The sequence below is a fragment of the Dendropsophus ebraccatus genome, chromosome 1, assembly GCF_027789765.1.
Source record: "Dendropsophus ebraccatus isolate aDenEbr1 chromosome 1, aDenEbr1.pat, whole genome shotgun sequence".
NCBI lineage: Eukaryota > Metazoa > Chordata > Amphibia > Anura > Hylidae > Dendropsophus > Dendropsophus ebraccatus.
Window position 1 is genome coordinate 57,071,962 of NC_091454.1, and position 16,968 is coordinate 57,088,929.

The 16,968-nt window shown below is 41.9% G+C and overlaps 1 protein-coding gene across 2 annotated transcripts in view; it reads right to left on the bottom strand.

Annotated features, from left to right (window-relative positions):
* CPLX2 (complexin 2) overlaps positions 1–16,968 on the bottom strand; it is a 126,840-nt gene that overhangs the window by 38,433 nt on the left and 71,439 nt on the right. Inside the window, exon 1 of one of the 2 annotated variants that reach the window (XM_069954575.1) lies at positions 6,017–6,080. The exons of the other annotated variant lie outside the window; for it this stretch is intronic. The gene's annotated coding sequence lies outside the window, so the exon portion shown is untranslated. Of the gene's footprint in view, positions 1–6,016; positions 6,081–16,968 lie in introns of those variants that run through there. 2 annotated transcript variants of the gene reach the window in all.

Below are 16,968 nucleotides of genomic sequence, written 5' to 3' on the forward strand. Positions count from 1 at the left end.
CAAGAACTGGGCACTCTCAAAAGCAATATTTTCTAGGGAAGACATTATAAAATGGAATGTAATGTTCAACACTAATGTGCGGGTATTTTAAGATAATGCTTTTGTATACAGAGTGTTGAAAACTGCTGTTCTTACTACTGATGGAAAATATAGACCACAAATGCATTGTTTGCCGCTGACCTAAGCTTTAAGGTATACCTAGAGGAGGTATGGGGCATGTTTGTTTCCAGTAAAAAGAAACAATGTGCTCAACATTACAGAGACTGTATTGTCAGGAGCCTGAACAAAAAATGATGTGACAAGTACTAGATATGGAAACAACTGTAATGTGAATATTTAAAACTTCACATTACAGCAATGAAGAAAACCTTTTTGTGGTATTATTCTATAAACAATGCTATTAAAGGGGATGATTGCAAGGTATCCATGGGATTGCAGAGGCTTCAACTGCTGGATTCCCTGTGATTGCTAGAATGGGGCCCCAAGTCTCCTAGAAAGAGTGAAGGGGCAGAACAAGTATGTGTATTGCTGCTCATTCACTCTCTGAAGGAGAAACTCCTGCAATTCCCATACAGAATGAATGAGGAACATTGGTCAAGCCGAGCATGCATGTGTATGGGAATGGGGGAAGGGGGTCAGGAGATATAGGTTACAGTCAAACAAGAATTTGACGAATAGCTTACTGCTACTTATTTGTTTCTGTAATTTGAGATGGTAGTTGTTCAAAATGTTTTTAGCTTTCCATTCTACCAAATATATATTTAAAGAGATTGTCTAGAGGAAACAAAATTTCTTCATGGCTTGGGTGGTATAAAAGTAATAAACATGCTACATTCATTCCACCCTCTGAAGCTGCTACACTGATGTTCCCAGTTCCAAGCTGGTTTCTGCTTTTTTGAATTCCTGTGATGTTCTGACACCATAGGAATTGTCCTGCTCTCCCAGTCACTGAGTAAGGACACTGCTGCAGTCACTGACTGGCTGGGAAGAACAGTTCCTGTTGGGTTGGGATGCTGCAGAATCCCAGAAGCAGCAGAGACCAGTGGAGGACTGGGAGTGTCAGCATGGTGGCTGCGGGGCTGTGGGCAGAAAGGGTAATCATAGCAAAGCAATTATTCTTCCACCACTCCAGCTATGGAACAATTTTTTGGGACAACACCTTTAAATAGAGGAGTGAACCCCCTAAAATGTTAACATGTAGGTTATGCCACCAAACCTGTATAAGTGTTTGAGAAGGTGAATAACAACCTGCAGAATATGGTAAATCCAGAATATGATATAATAACTATTAAATAAATATATTTTCCTATAAACTGTCCACTTACCAAACCATATTGTTTATGTAGAAGCAAGTTTATTGTATTCTTGAGTGCCTTTTATTGATAAGCAAGTCTGTTACATTTTAGTATAAATGAAATCCTCAGTCATTCATTTCCTGCTCTGGGAAACATAGGGTGGCGCTTTAAAATATTCACACACCGTATTTTTGCAGCTATTTCATTTGCATCAGGTCCATCTGCATTGCTTGCACCAGAGGAACGGGGAGGGGGCAGGTTGGGGTGTGTGGCTGCATGCAGAGGGGGCGCGGCCTCTGCCTGCAGGATATTTAACATTTTACTGCTGGAAAAATATCAGTGAAACTGATGCCAGCTCTGAGCTGGCATAGGTTTCACTTTGTACGCATGGAGGGATTTATGCCTCTACATAAATCCTCATAGCCTCACCACTGCGGGGACATTAACCCCTTCCCTCCTGGGCAAATTTTCGTTTTTGTGTTTTTGTTTTTTTTCTCTTCGGGTTTAAAAGGCCATAGCACTTGCATTTTTTCACCTACGGACCCACATGTGCCCTTATTTTTGGTACAACTAATTGTACTTTGCAATGGCAGACTCAGATCGGTGCTCTATTATAATGTTTTGCAGCAAACCCTCTAAATGGATTGCCGAGCCGGGATCATCCGGGATTCCCGACGCTGAGCCCCGGCCGGCTCGGTACACGGATCTGCCCCCCCGCGATCTCATCACGGGGAAGAGATCCGGCCACTAGACACCAGGGACAGGGGGACACAAGACAGTTAGAGGCAGCTGTCATGTTTGACAGCTGCATCTAACTGTCCTAATTAGCGGGCGGGGCCGATCGGCGGCACCCGCTAATAGCTGCGGTCCCGTGCTGCAGTAAGCAGCCAGGATTGCGACGGTTCAGAGCGGGGCCACAGCACGGCCCCTCTCTGAACCTCCCCACCCGCGGAGGGGAGGGGTTAAGCATGGCACAAAAAATGCTGGACTTAATAAATTTTCCCCATAGTCTTTAACAAACTGATTTAATATGTGCATCAACAAGCCCTTGTACTTTCTTTACACGGAGCCAGTTAATAAATGAAAAAAAAAGATGAAAATGTAAAAAAAGATTGAAAAAATTTGTATCTGCTCGTATTTTACCCCATGCTAAGAGAAGGAGAATTATTAATTTATTAATTTGGGTTCTTTGGCTATAAATTTCTTTGAAAACACACACCTATCTTTATCTACTCTTCTGTAGAATTTAGATTCAATTGAATGTGGTGATCACTGCACTAGTTTCAGGAAGTCAAAAGCAACCAGAGAAAAGACTAGGGAAGGTACCACTAGTGCTACATGCAAGCAACTCCACTATCAAAGAGGCTTTCCTAAGCTCCTAAACTGCTTAAAGCTGCAATCCCTACTCCCCCCCCCCCCCCCATTACTATCTCTGCTTGAATGACACATAGCTGGAAGCTGAGCCCCACACAGGGTCAGGGATGGGAGAGGGAGTGAGGAAAATAAAACCTTTTTTCTGATTTTCTGGACACAGATGTAAACAATATATTTTTGCATTAATAAGGATGTCTTCGTAAATGTCACATATGTCTTTTAGAGTAAGATCCCATCAGAAACCTAAACTCTATGCCAAGGGTTTTCCAAACATTACAGCACATGTGTGGGTCTGTGAGCTGACAGATTTTAGTGACTTGCCAAGACAACTAAGACTGTTCTTCTATAATAATCACCACCACCATCTTCCATCCTACAACAACACATGACAAGTATAACACATATTGTCTTTACAAACTATGTCAACATTTGTGTTTCAGTATGTTCAATGACAGTGGACTCATTTGTATCATTTGTGAGAACACTTCAAATGTTTTCTGGTTGAGTTTCTAATATAACACAAAGCTCAGAAAGATGTGAGACACAAACAGATCCAATCATCAGAAACTGTCAAGTCAGCAACCAAAGAATAATGTATAGGCCCTTGTAGCTGAATATGTACCCTGTGTATTGTGCTAAATAAATGATGCCAGAGCACACCTGATACTTTATCATTGAAAAAGGAGATGTTTTATGGCATCTATCTATCTATCTATCTATCTATCTATCTATCTATCTATCTATCCATCTCACAAGTAATGAACTTATTACTTTGTTGTCAGTGTTTAGAATGACATTTTCCAGCAATGTACATGCTTTGCTTTTACTACAATAATTTTTGGCTGTGCTGAACATTCATGTGTATGGGGAGATAGGGAGAGATAGCTGCCTGATAGACTGACAGTAATTCCTCCTGACTGTCCCATATGCATGCATGCTAAGCTTGGCCAATGTATATACTGTATGTTTTCAGTGTTAAGAAGAGAGTAACCATTTGCCAGACCCCTCTGGTATCAGCTAATCTCTTGGAAGAACAAAATAGATTGGGACTAAATTCAGCAATGGACAATGTTAATTCCCCTGGACATTACATGGCAGAGGAGTCAGGAGCTCCACTATACATATAAGTTAGGTGCCTGGTCTCTACCACATATTGTCAAGTATAGTAGTATAAATGTTACAACCACAATATAAGCTATTACAAATACTGTGAATCAGCATAACTAGGAGCAACAATAATATAGTCTTAATAAAGACTCAAAAACAGTTTACAGTGGCTGTCTCTCTACAAGTATATGAAACATCAGGTTTATCAGCTCTGGATCTCTTTTGTCACACATATGCTCAGCTCTCTACAAGAACCATGGTGTCAATTGGCTTATTAATGTTTGTAAAGAATAATGATCTGTCACTTGGACTCTCTATTCATTAAACATTAGACAGCTTACCTCTAATTAACTATCTGTCCCTGACTCCTGTTCATCTGTGCAGAAGCCAGTGCAATGGAGAAAATGCTAGACACCATACAGGACACATCTAAGATATTGGGCATTTGCATATACATAGCAACAGAAGTTTCCTGTTTTAGAAAGCTAGTATCAAAAACAGTATTAGGAGATTCTCCATGATAACTTATTATCTATTTTAAAATAAAATGTTACACTGTATTAAATAATATCACTTTTATTATCTGTTTACCGATATATAGTTTCCTTATGGACTCATTCTAAAGTACAATGAAAGTAGCATCTGCCAGCTTCATTGCTGTTAGTATCTGCCTAAAATCTAACACCTGTCACCGTAACCCCAACCAATTAGCCCTCTCTTTGTAACATAAATAGCCTTAGGCTGTGTTCACACATAGTATATTTCTGTCAGTCTTTAGTAGGAGTAGAACTGACAGGGCAAAATTATAATGGAAAGATTTGTTCTCAACCCACTCCTAGTTTTGGTTGAAAAAAGACTGGCCAAAACACTGATGGATACTATACTATGTGTGAACATAGCCAAAATGTTACAAAGCACTCCCCCTATGCCTTTTGAAGAGGTAAGTAAAAGCAGGTTAGGATGCTGAGCAGGTGGGCAATCTAAACATTTAGTAATGTACTGAGGGGGCTCCTCTGAAGGTAAACATTAGCATACACATGAGAAGGTGTTGAATACACTATAGTAGCACAAGGGATTTAAAGGGACTTTTAGCACATGTCCTGATTCGCATTATAACACTAAGGAGTGTTTGTATATACAAACCCTACATCTATTATATACCTCGCCATAAGGCAACCAAAGCTGTATACCATGGACAGATATATCCCTATTACAATAGAAATACCTTACACATCCATATATACTGTCACTTGATAAAACTGATCATTACTGATGTGTGCTTTTGCATGGGACTGCAGGTAAGTATACTGAGATGTCATAACTTAGTGAGTGATCCTGTAGAGTGTTTACAATGGCTCAGGGTTAGGGGCTGTGTAGTGAACTAAGTTTCCCCCTATTGCTGTGCAGGGGGAGCAGGGAGCTGTCCCTTCAGCACCACACTGTCCCTTGAGCCCCACTCTGTCCCTTGAGCCCCACTCTGTCCCTTCAGCACCACGCTGTCCCTTCAGCACCACACTGTCCCTTCAGCCCCACACTGTCCCTTCAGCCCCACTCTGTCCCTTCAGCACCACACTGTCCCTTCAGCACCACACTGTCCCTTCAGCCCCACACTGTCCCTTCAGCACCACACTGTCCCTTCAGCACCACGCTGTCCCTTCAGCACCACGCTGTCCCATCAGCACCACGCTGCCCCTTCAGCACCACGCTGCCCCTTCAGCACCACACTATCCCTTCAGCACCACACTGTCCCATCAGCACCACACTGTCCCTTCAGCACCACGCTGTCCCTTCAGCACCACGCTGTCCCTTCAGCCCCACACTGTCCCTTCAGCACCACACTGTCCCATCAGCACCACACTGTCCCTTCAGCACCACGCTGTCCCTTCAGCACCACGCTGTCCCTTCAGCCCCACACTGTCCCTTCAGCACCACACTGTCCCTTCAGCCCCACACTGTCCCATCAGCACCACACTGCCCCTTCAGCACCACGCTGCCCCTTCAGCACCACACTGACCCTTCAGCACCACACTGTCCCTTCAGCACCACACTGTCCCATCAGCACCACACTGCTCTTCTCCCTTCAGCACCACACTGTCCCTTCAGCACCACACTGTCCCTTCAGCACCACACTGCCCCTTCAGCACCACACTGCTCTTCTCCCTTCAATGAGGAGGATTGGGCTGCAGAGCTGGGGCTGGAGCAGCTCTATATCGCTGCATAGACCGTAGATGACTACTAACCTGTATGGCTTTGTGCTGGCTCTGATTCCCTGTGAGATCTAGTTGTGTGCTGCCTGCTGCAGAGAGTACAAGTGTAATGAGGCTGAGGAGTTGGAGCAGTCACTCCCTTCCCTCGGTGTCTCCCCTCCTCCACTCCCTCCTCCTTGTTACTAGTCTGGCCTCCGCATTGATTGATAGTGATCAGCTGCCTCTCAGCCTCGTTCACAAAACATCAACAGTGACTATCGCAGAGAAGATGCCCCCCCCCCCTGCATGCAACACAGAAATGGGGGTGGGTATTGCTAAGGGTGGGGGGAGGGATGACCTTGCATTTTGACAACAAGCTCTAAAGGCAGTGTCCCCCGGAAGCCAACCCACATTTGACCTTCTTGTAAGGATCCTAATGAGATACTTCATTATTTCTGTCATCTTTGCTTCATTGGGCAGTGTAGTATTAATCATTGGCCGGCTACAAAGACAAGAGGCTGCTCGCCCTTCTCCTGCACTAAAGTTCATGAATTAGTCATCTACATGGCAGGCTAGTGCTGCCAGTGGGGGGATTGCCACAGATGCCCAGCAGCTGTCACAGGGCTTTCCTTAGATTTGCAGGCACAATCCTCTGCTGCTGTTTCCTCTTCTAGGATCCATATTTTGCAGGTTGTTAGTTATTATGCATGTAGCAAACACAGACTCACTGCACCAGTCACCTGAGGTGATCCTGCTAGACACTGCTCCATGAAAAGCTTCGTTGTGTTATAGTATAATAGGTAAAGTTCTTATACAAAACACCATCACTGTCTGTATCTACCAGGAATTACAGTGGGCTCATTGTAATCTCATTGTTATTCTGATATATTAGAATATCTATCAATCTATCTATCTATCAATCAATCAGCATTATCCTTTTGAAAGAGGCTATTGCCATTAGGGAATGCAGGTGCTACAAAGAGGTATACTTTGGATGCAACAATGTTCAGGTAGGTGGTACTTGTCAAAGTAACATTTACATGGATGTCAGGACCTAAAGTTTCCCATCTACATATTTTTCTGAATATCACAATGCCTCTGCTGATCTGCTTTTTTCCTGTACAGCATTGTGGTGTTTTCTATTTCCCAGGTAAGTAAATGCAGCCAGCTGTCTATGCAATGTATAAAGACAATCTGAGTCATCAGACAAAGAAGGCCACCTTCATTGCTGTATGATCCGGTTCTGATGTCTATCTGCCCCATTTTGGTGCAGTTAACTGTGAAGTCATAGACACAGATACAGCACTTATGCTGGGCACAATGTAGTGGACATCAGGAGTCCTGATATCTATTTGAACAATATCCCTGTGGAAGTCAAGGAAGCCAGGTACATTCTCATTGGGAGAACTGTCCACATAGCAGCCAGTGAGTCTGTGCATACCAATATGATGTAAGTGTGGCTGTCTGTTCTCAGATAGTGATTGGCTGAGTGGGATATCACTCTCCACTCTTCACTCACTGACAAACTGAGATCAGACAGCGCCACAGCCAGTTATTGGCTGAGCATGTGGCTGAAGACACAGAAAAAGGACGCAGGGGGAATGCAGACAGATATGTATTGATTCTTTAAACTGGTTCTCCAGCAAAAATCTTTTTCTTTAAAATCAACTGGTTTCAAAAAGTTATACAGATTTGTAATTTACTTCTATTTAAAAATCTCAAGTGTTCCCATACTTATCAGCTGCTGTATGTCCTGCATGAAATGTTTTCTTTTCAGTCACAGACACAGTGCTCTCTGCTGACCTCTCTGTCTGGGACAGGAACTGTCCAGAGAAGCAGCAAATCCCTATAGAAAATCTCTCTTGGGGTATGTGCACACTATGGAATCCCAACGGAACACCCATCGCGGATTCCGCTTGCGGAAGCCTATGGGAGCAACGGAGATATGGGGGTGTTCTGTTAGGATTCTGTAGTGTACACATACCCCAATAGAGGTTTTCTAAGAGGATTTTCTGCTGCTCTGGACATTTCCTGTCTCAGACAGAGAAATCAGCAGAGAGCACCGTGAAAGACTGAAAAAACATTTTCTGCAGGACATACAGCAGCTGGTAAGTATGGGAAGACAAGATTTTTAAATAGAAGAAATTGACGTTCTATGTAACGTTCTGAAACCAGTTAATTTGAAAGAAAAAGATTTTCGCTGGATAACCCCTTTAAAGCGAATGTACCATCGGGTACATTCCCTTTAATATGACCCACGGATAGAACGGCGAAGCCACGGGGATGCTGCTGCCGTGGTCCATTTTTTGAACTGCGGCCCAGTTCCCATGTACGGCACCATTCTATCCATGGGTACCGGGCCAAGCTGAAGCAATGGAAGTGGCCCGCCCCCAGTAGGAAGAAATCCCTGCCCCACTATTAGAATCAATGGGGGGCGTCATAGAGGGGCTGGGGTCTCCAGTGCTTGAGACTGGCCTGTTACCCGTGGATAGGACGCTGCTGTACACGGGAACTGGGCTGCGGTTCAAAAAATGGGCCGCGGCACCGGCTTCCCTGTACCAGTGCCATTCTATGCATGGATCATAACAAAGTGACTGTACCTGACGGTTGCGGTTTGCGAAGTTTACAATTTCTGCAGTTAAAATTGTGAATGTGACAAATCATATTTTTCAATGGTTCGCTCATCTCTAATTGTTACTTTGGAGTATTGAGGTATGTTCCGCCTTACAATTTACAATTTAAAAAGAGAAGGTGGTGCTTCATGCCAGTCAATAAATCAATATATGAATCAATAGACAATTTAAGGAATTTCCATATAACACCTCCTTCCATTCTGGAACAATAAGAAACCGAAATTGACCCACTACTGATAAAAATCCCCACCGCAGGTCAATATCTGATCAGAAAGAAACACAGGAGATGCATAAAATCTCACCCATATGCACAGTACCATAAGCCACAGTGGATTTTACCTGCATAAATGTATGAGAAAAAGCTGCAGCAAATCCATCCCATGTAACTATATCCTAACAGTCTGTGTTTTTGCCTGTATATTTGTATGTGTCACCTCTCTCACACAATCATCACTTTTCATATTACTCTGGAATGTCGAGTGACTTGACTAATGGAGAACATGATCCCAAGGTCAGCAGATTACAAATCAATACAGTGTGACTTTTATCTTTTAATAAATATTAGTGATTTCAGATAATTCCATTTCTTTACACCACACACAGATGTCCCAAGAGAGCTACATACAGTCATAAGTGTAATGTGCCCGGCACAATCAGCTATATTGAACACTAGTGTCATTTTAGGGTTTTTTTGTAAATTAATTTTGACTCCCATTTTTAAGTGAGATCTATTTATCTAGGTACTTCTGCGTGTCGACCTAAGGTAGCCATAGATGTAAAGATCTCCAGCTGATCAGACAGCTTGGTGGATATATACTGTAGCAGTCTCACTCAAGAGCCATTTGTAAATACATACCTTGTATGTTATGGATTGTCCCAAGATCACTTTATATAATAATAAATTTATCCTTTTATTAGGTAAAAATATAAGCAAAAAATTTTATTACAGGAAGACAAAGAGACATATGCAACAGCTTCTCTATAGATCATTCTGCCTATGGTATTTTGCTATCCTTTAGAGTGTTGGTGTCCGTTTCATTTTTTATTAGCATTTTTGCTTGTATTGTCATACAATAAAGTAAGTTTAGTATGATTTTGGCTACAGGTTGCAATATAGCACACATTAAAATGTGGACGCCATACTTGTTTAACTTATAGTGTAAGATACATGTTTACCACACCTAGGCTATTATATATGGTGTGGGGGTGAGTTCAAATGGCAATCTAAAAGTCTTTCTCAATATGCAGTTTAGCCAAACAGCAGTCCTTTTATTTTCAGCATAGAAGGTACAGCAAACTAAAACACTAATGGCTTGACTTCAGCAAAACAGAATATAAAGTCCAAGTGGACGTCACAAACTCACAGGTCCTTTTCAGTTGCGGGTTCACCCGCTAGGATGTGGAAAGGTGGGATGGCACAGCTTCCAGACACCCACCAGCTTCCTAGCTGACACACTCCAGCACCGCAAGTCCCACAAACTCCAGAGTTGGGACCACACCCTCAGCTCTGCTGAGCTACTTGGATTCTATCCAGCCACAGAAAACCCGGCCTGAATACGTAGGAGCAGTCATCCCACCCAGCTCTAAGACTGCTCCAGTGAAAGGCCGGCCCGGATCAGCTGTGCAAACAGCCATACTATTTAACAAAAAGTGTCAGTAACCTAGGGTTACTGACAAAAGCTACCAGCTCACTTCACCAAGGCCAGGCACCTCGGTGACACGTATCTGTCATCTACTATGACACCTTGTACCTTCTCACAATGGTTAATATTTATGTCTATGCAATAACACATTTTGTAAAACGCCAGTACATTATGATTAAAGCAAAATTGAACTGTAACTGTTGTTTTAGATTCTTTCTCATATTAATGCATACAGAATTTTTCAATGTTTTTTCCTCTAGCCATCACCTCAACTTTTCAGTTGTCTTTGAGTTGGTGAAGACTAGATTTTATGATATCTTTTATGCACTGCATACTGATCGTTAACAAGAGATCCTTCCCCTTGTTTCTCTATGACATAGCATCAGTAGCAGTAGTATTAACAGCAGCAGCAGCAGCAAAGAAGACATTATTAAGTAGTACTGAGCAGTGTAAGCTACTGCATGAATACATCACTTGGATAGGATTTCTGGGATAGAATTCCTGCAGTGTTTTCCTCCTTATTTTTGTTTTCTCCAGCCACTCCTCTTCCTCCATTCCTTTTTCATAGACTTGTACAGGCAGTAGTAACCTGATACTTAAATTGAATTTGTTAGCTATATTTGCTGCAGAGAGCTGCAGACACTGTTGGATGTCTGTTAAGGATGCAGCGCTGAACTGCACAAGTGCCACAGGCTTGCTTGCCCTCACTTTGTAGTTACTCCTTGAATAACATACTGAGCTCTTTACAACAGTCATCAGGTGGTGCTTAGAGGAAAAAAGCAAGAAGGCTTACCAGGCTGTGGCATTTGACCTGTCTGGCCTAATATGCTTGATATAGTTTAATAGTTTTAAACTTTAAAGCGTAACTGTCATGTTTTTTTTTATTGCAGAAATCAGTAGTATAAGCGATTTTAAGAAACTCTGTAATAGGTTTCATCAGCCAAAAAAGCCTCCTCTCAAGAAGCAATCTCCCAGCCTCCCCCCCTGACTTCTTATCTGTGCATTATCAGGCAAACACGTCTTCATTACAGAGAAGCCAGTGAAGACGGGCTCTGCTCTCTCCATTGTAAGCCTATGAAGGGGGGAGGGGCTGAGGGAGATGAGGGAGCAGGAAGAGGTGACATGAAGATCAGCTGTTTGTAGACTCTCTGGGCACCTAAACCGCAGGATTCTGGGGTCAGAAAGGTCAGTGCTTATCTATGAACTTACTGACAGAAGATTGCAGGGTGTTGTGCTGTGCAGGACAGCTCCGTGCTCAGTCACTCCTAACAGCCCCTCCCCTCTCCATAGCCACATAATGGAGACAGAAATCCTGCTTCATTTGATGTGAGGGGGGAGGCTGGGAGATTGCTTTTTCAGTACAGAAGGAAACTCTTTTAGTACATAAAACCTATTACAGAGTTTCTTAAAATCGCTTGTACTGTTGATATTTAATGTTTTCAGAAAAATGGCCCTGAAATGACAGTTACGCTTTAAAAACTATTTTACAAGATCAGAAATCACCATCAGCTAAAGGAAAAGTACACTTTGCATTTATACCCTAACAGTTATTCAATTGTGTCTACAACTCTTAGGGGCCTTTTAAATAGCCAGGGCCTTTATCAACTTGGAGCCTTGCAAGGAATGCCCATGAGGAAATAAGAACAGAGTCCAGTACTTAACCAAACAGAGACTTTACTGTAGGCTTCAGTGCAATACACAAACATAACACAGAGTAGCTTACTAGGTGCATGTGCAGGGGACTGAAGTGTTGAGGTAGTTGGTTGGAAGAAGTAGTGCAGTGGGACCTAGTAGAGTGTAGTTTGACTAGTAGAAGGTTCAGGGGACCATATCAGGGGGCCTTTTCTAAGGTAGAATGTACTCTGACTGGATTCTGCTGAGAATACAACTTTGTGTGTGCAGAAGAGAATACTCATACTCATAGTTAGTAGCAATATATAGAACACCACCTTTTGCCCAATCAGATCAGAGAGTGCCAGGTTGGATAGCATGAGGCCTAGGCCTATACAACTGGGCTTGCTAACTCCTCGAACCTTCCCAAGGTTTATCAGTAGGATACTTCAGCTTAGTCCTACTGAGGATAAGTCTCTTGCCTTATGAAGACTGCCCTGACAAATCTGGAGAAAGCATATCTTGCATAGACAAGGTTGCCCTAGAGGATGGTTACCCCACTTGTGGGTTTAGCACTGCATAGTGAACAGAGTTTCTCACTGAAGAAAATCTTTTGCTGTGTCTTAGTCTTTCTTCAACTTCACTACTATTGACAAAGGACCTCCCAGGGCTTGGCTAGAAACCGCTGCAGCAACTCTCTATCTGTCTCTCCTTGCTGCAGAAAACTGGCTGGAGACCTCCTACCAAAACTAGCCTTATGTAGGGGTGTTGTGTAAGAGAAAAAGAGGGAAAGAGTATGGTCGGTTGTGATCTGTGTGAGGCACCTACACCTGTCATTGGTCAGAACAGTGAACAGAGAAACACACAGCTAACCCTTGGCATACCTTCAGCTGTGCTCCTACAACAGACAGTTAGGGGAAAATGAGACACCAAATTGTGAAAGTGCAGAAAGTGCAGCTTTTTCCCCTAGTGTGACACCTGACAGAGTTACCTTTTACCTGGGTGACACAACAATAAGTGAAATATCCGTACCAGGACACTACATATATCTGTGCTGTAAGTTTCCAGATCACAGAGCAGTACATACTTACAGCTTCTCCAGGTCTCCTGTCTAGCAGCTGTCTTAAGGCCCCACCTCCTTCAGAAAGATTCACAGCCTGAGGGGGCAGAACCTGAAGACACAGCGGCTCGACAGGATATCCAGAGAACAGGATGCCGGATGACAGTTCACGAGGTAAGTATGTACTAGCCCCAATCTCGCTGATTGGCACTCGTTTGCTGTGGCCTTCGGCTGACATATCTTTCCATGTAGAAGGACTTTTAGAGATTATAAAAATCTCTTTAAGTGATCTTATTCCACGGGAAAGCTGATTTTTAGAGTAAATTATGTGATTAGGAGGGGGAGCAGGAAAAGAGCCTAAAAAGAGGCCAGTTTTCTTAAGGGGAAAATTATGTAATATAAAGCTTCCTACATTCACTATTATTGATGTATGAATTATTAACATGTTCAAGGATTCATTTGTAAAATTACACAGCAAGATATTTTGCTTACATTAGTGACTGTGGTGAGTGAGGAAAATATATTTGCCATTGTACACGTCTGTTTTCTTACTGCCGCAACCACTGGAATGTATGCCAACCCATGCTGTGATCCTGCTGCCTGCAGGTCTCCCCTGTGGCTTCTCCCTCACTGCCATCCCAGTCCTTCTGGGTACTTTGCACATGCAAACGCTGGTATTGGCCTACTTATTGGGCCAGTGCAGACTGTTTCCTATCTCCTCTGATGTGCTGACATCAATCCCTATTTAAAGCACTTTATCTATAGTTTCTGTCTGAGTAATACCCTAATACTTAAAAATGAGCATTTCTGATCTGGTTCATTTCCTGACCATTCTATTCATTTGCTGCCTGCCCTTCCAATTCACCTGTTACCATTTCTGCCTGAACCTGGCGAACCCTGGAGAACTTCTGTCCCCCACCCTTTTTTTCTCCATTTTCTTCCCTTTAGTTTGCTTGCATCACAGAAGGTACACATGTATACATTAATTATCCCCAGTACACAATTCCCATTTTAAATTAAAATTTTACAAACTTTTGACACATAAAATATCATTTTAATCATTGACCCAAAATGGAGAAAATAAAAATAAAAAAGACAGAATAGTACAGTAATACCGGAGACCTTGTTTCCTGCTTCTTTCTTTCCTTCTACTGTTTGTTTCTAAGCGACCATACCTGGAGGCTCCAGAGACAATCATTTTATTTTTTTTATGATTTGGAGTCTTGCAACAAATAATCATTTACTAATTTTCAGCCTATTTTTTTTCCTCCTACCTCTATTTCATTATCTTTTCCAACTAATATCAATATCAGGAGAAAAGGGGGTTGTTATTCCTATCTCTCTTTCTGTCTCTTTAACTACCCTAGACCAGTAGTCCTGTATCGGCACACTTGTCCGCATTAAATGTAACCACCCTGCCTGTTTTGCTCCACATCTGACTTACAGTAGTTGGATGGATTTCTCAGTTTACCAGATTCTTCATACCAGATTTTCCAATTTCATGTTAGAAGGCATGAAATTCTAACTTAAAAAAATCCACATGGTTGTTAGAAACTGGCCATTGTTTACGGACAATGACAATAATTGTAAGAAGCAGAAATGGTATAATTGAGTTATGATAGAAGTTCAGATATCAATAAAATAATTCTATGGTACCATAAGCGAAATTTGGGGGGTGCAGGGGGGGCAGTGGCTCCTGGGCCCACACTGGCAGGGGCCCACTGAGGTCTCAGAGGCTTAATGCTGTCTGCAAAAGCTAATTCTTTTGCAGACAGCCTGCAGAGCGATGAGGAAGGACCTGTGGTGACGTCATAAGGGGGCGGGGCTGAGAACGGGAGAGGATTCTTGTGGATGAAGGACCTGTGGTGATGTCATGAGGGGGCGGGGCTGAGAAGATGCTGATGCATAAAGGACATGTGATCATTGTCCTCTTATATCTCCTCCTGTAATGTGATAGATAGATAGATAGATAGATAGATAGATAGATAGGAGATAGATAATATATAGATAGATAGGAGATAGATAATATATAGATAGATAGGAGATAGATAGATAGATAGATAGATAGGAGATAGATAGATAGATAGATAGATAGATAGGAGATAGATAGATAGATAGATAGATAGATAGATAATAGATAGGAGGTAGATAGATAGATAGATAGATAGATAGATAGATAGATAGGAGATAGATAGATAGATAGATAGATAGGCGATAGATAGATAGATAGATAGATAGATAGATAGATAGATAGGAGATAGATAGATAATAGATAGATAGATAGATAGATAGATAGATAGGAGATAGATAGATAGATAGATAGATAGGAGATAGATAGATAGATAGATAGATAGGAGATAGATAGATAGATAGATAGATAGGAGATAGATAGATAGATAGATAGATAGGAGATAGATAGATATATAGATAGATAGATAGATAGATAGATAGATAGATAGATAGATAGGAGATAGATAGATAGATAGATAGATAGATAGATAGGAGATAGATAGATAGATAGATAGATAGGAGATGGATAGATAATAGATAGATAGATAGATAGATAGATAGATAGATAGGAGATAGATAGATAGATAGATAGATAGATAGATAGATAGGAGATAGATAGGAGATAGATAGATAGGAGATAGATAGATAGATAGATAGATAGATAGGAGATAGATAGATAGATAGATAGATAGGAGATAGATAGATAGATAGATAGATAAATAGATAGATAGATAGATAGATAATAGATAGGAGATAGATAGATAGAGGAGATAGATAGATAGATAGATAGATAGATAGGAGATATATAGATAGATAGATAGATAGATAGAAGATAGATAGATAGATAGGAAATGGATATCTAGCAGCTCATCACATATCTTGGATTGTACATGTATGATCACAACCAGCTCACCCCTTTGAGGCTATGTTCACACTGCGTATGTTTCTGCACGTAGTTTTGAGGTTGATGCGTTCGCTTGAAAGTATACGATATACGCCCGCACAGTGCACACTACGTATGAGCTTACGGACGGATCGTATACGGCGCCGTGAAAAATGAACAAGACCATTGTTTGAGGACGGAAATGTTCCAACTCACGGCCGTGGATTTCCTTGCGGTCCCGTACGGAGTACTTATTTCAGCCAAATTGAACTTGATTTTTCGATCCAAAAGGTTCTGTGTGGTTTACTGGGCTGGGCGAAGATTTCCAAGTAAATTACCTGTTTCAGATCGCTTTGAATCAAGCTAGGGAAGCATAACTGTACTGCGGGCGTATGTTCCCGGACTCATACGCAGTGTGAACATAGCCTTAATGTCTAAAAACTTATTACCTATACCACTATTATTTTTAGGCAAAGATAATCTGGTTAAAAGGGTTCTCCAGAATTAAGAAAAAATACATAGTTGCTTTCTTCCAAAACAGCGCCACCCCTGCTCTTAGGTTGTGTGTGGTATTACAACTTGGCACTATTCACTTCAGTCGAATACCACACACAAACTGAGGACAAGAGTGGTGCTGTCTGTGGAAGAAGGCAGCTACATTTTTCTAATCTTAAGCACTTTAAATTTTTTTGTGTTTCTATATGTGAAATGTACAGAAGCCTCTTACACTGCTCTTTATCCTTATCCACTATGAGTAATGTAGAAGAATATTCCCTTCATTATTCAGAAAGCCTTGTCACCTGCTGAGGTTCCCTATGGGTAAGGTTGGTTGGGGGCCCACTCAGACTCACTCACCCCCCCTAGGCTGAACCCCTAGCTACGCCCCTGTTTGGTACGTATGTCCTATATAATTAGGGGTATTATGTTCTCTAGTTAATTTTATGATGATGATGACTGGCACATATACACAATCATGGAATAAAAGATAGAACACTTTTTAAATCTATGGGGGACATGCATTATCCGGCATACTGATGATTTTCGGCGTAAAGTGCCGATATGCGAATGATTTTATTCGCAAATGGCCGATTTGCGAATAAAATATTCGCATATCAGCACTTCATGCAGAGTACGCCGGGGGGCGGGGAGGAGGTGTGGAGGGGGCG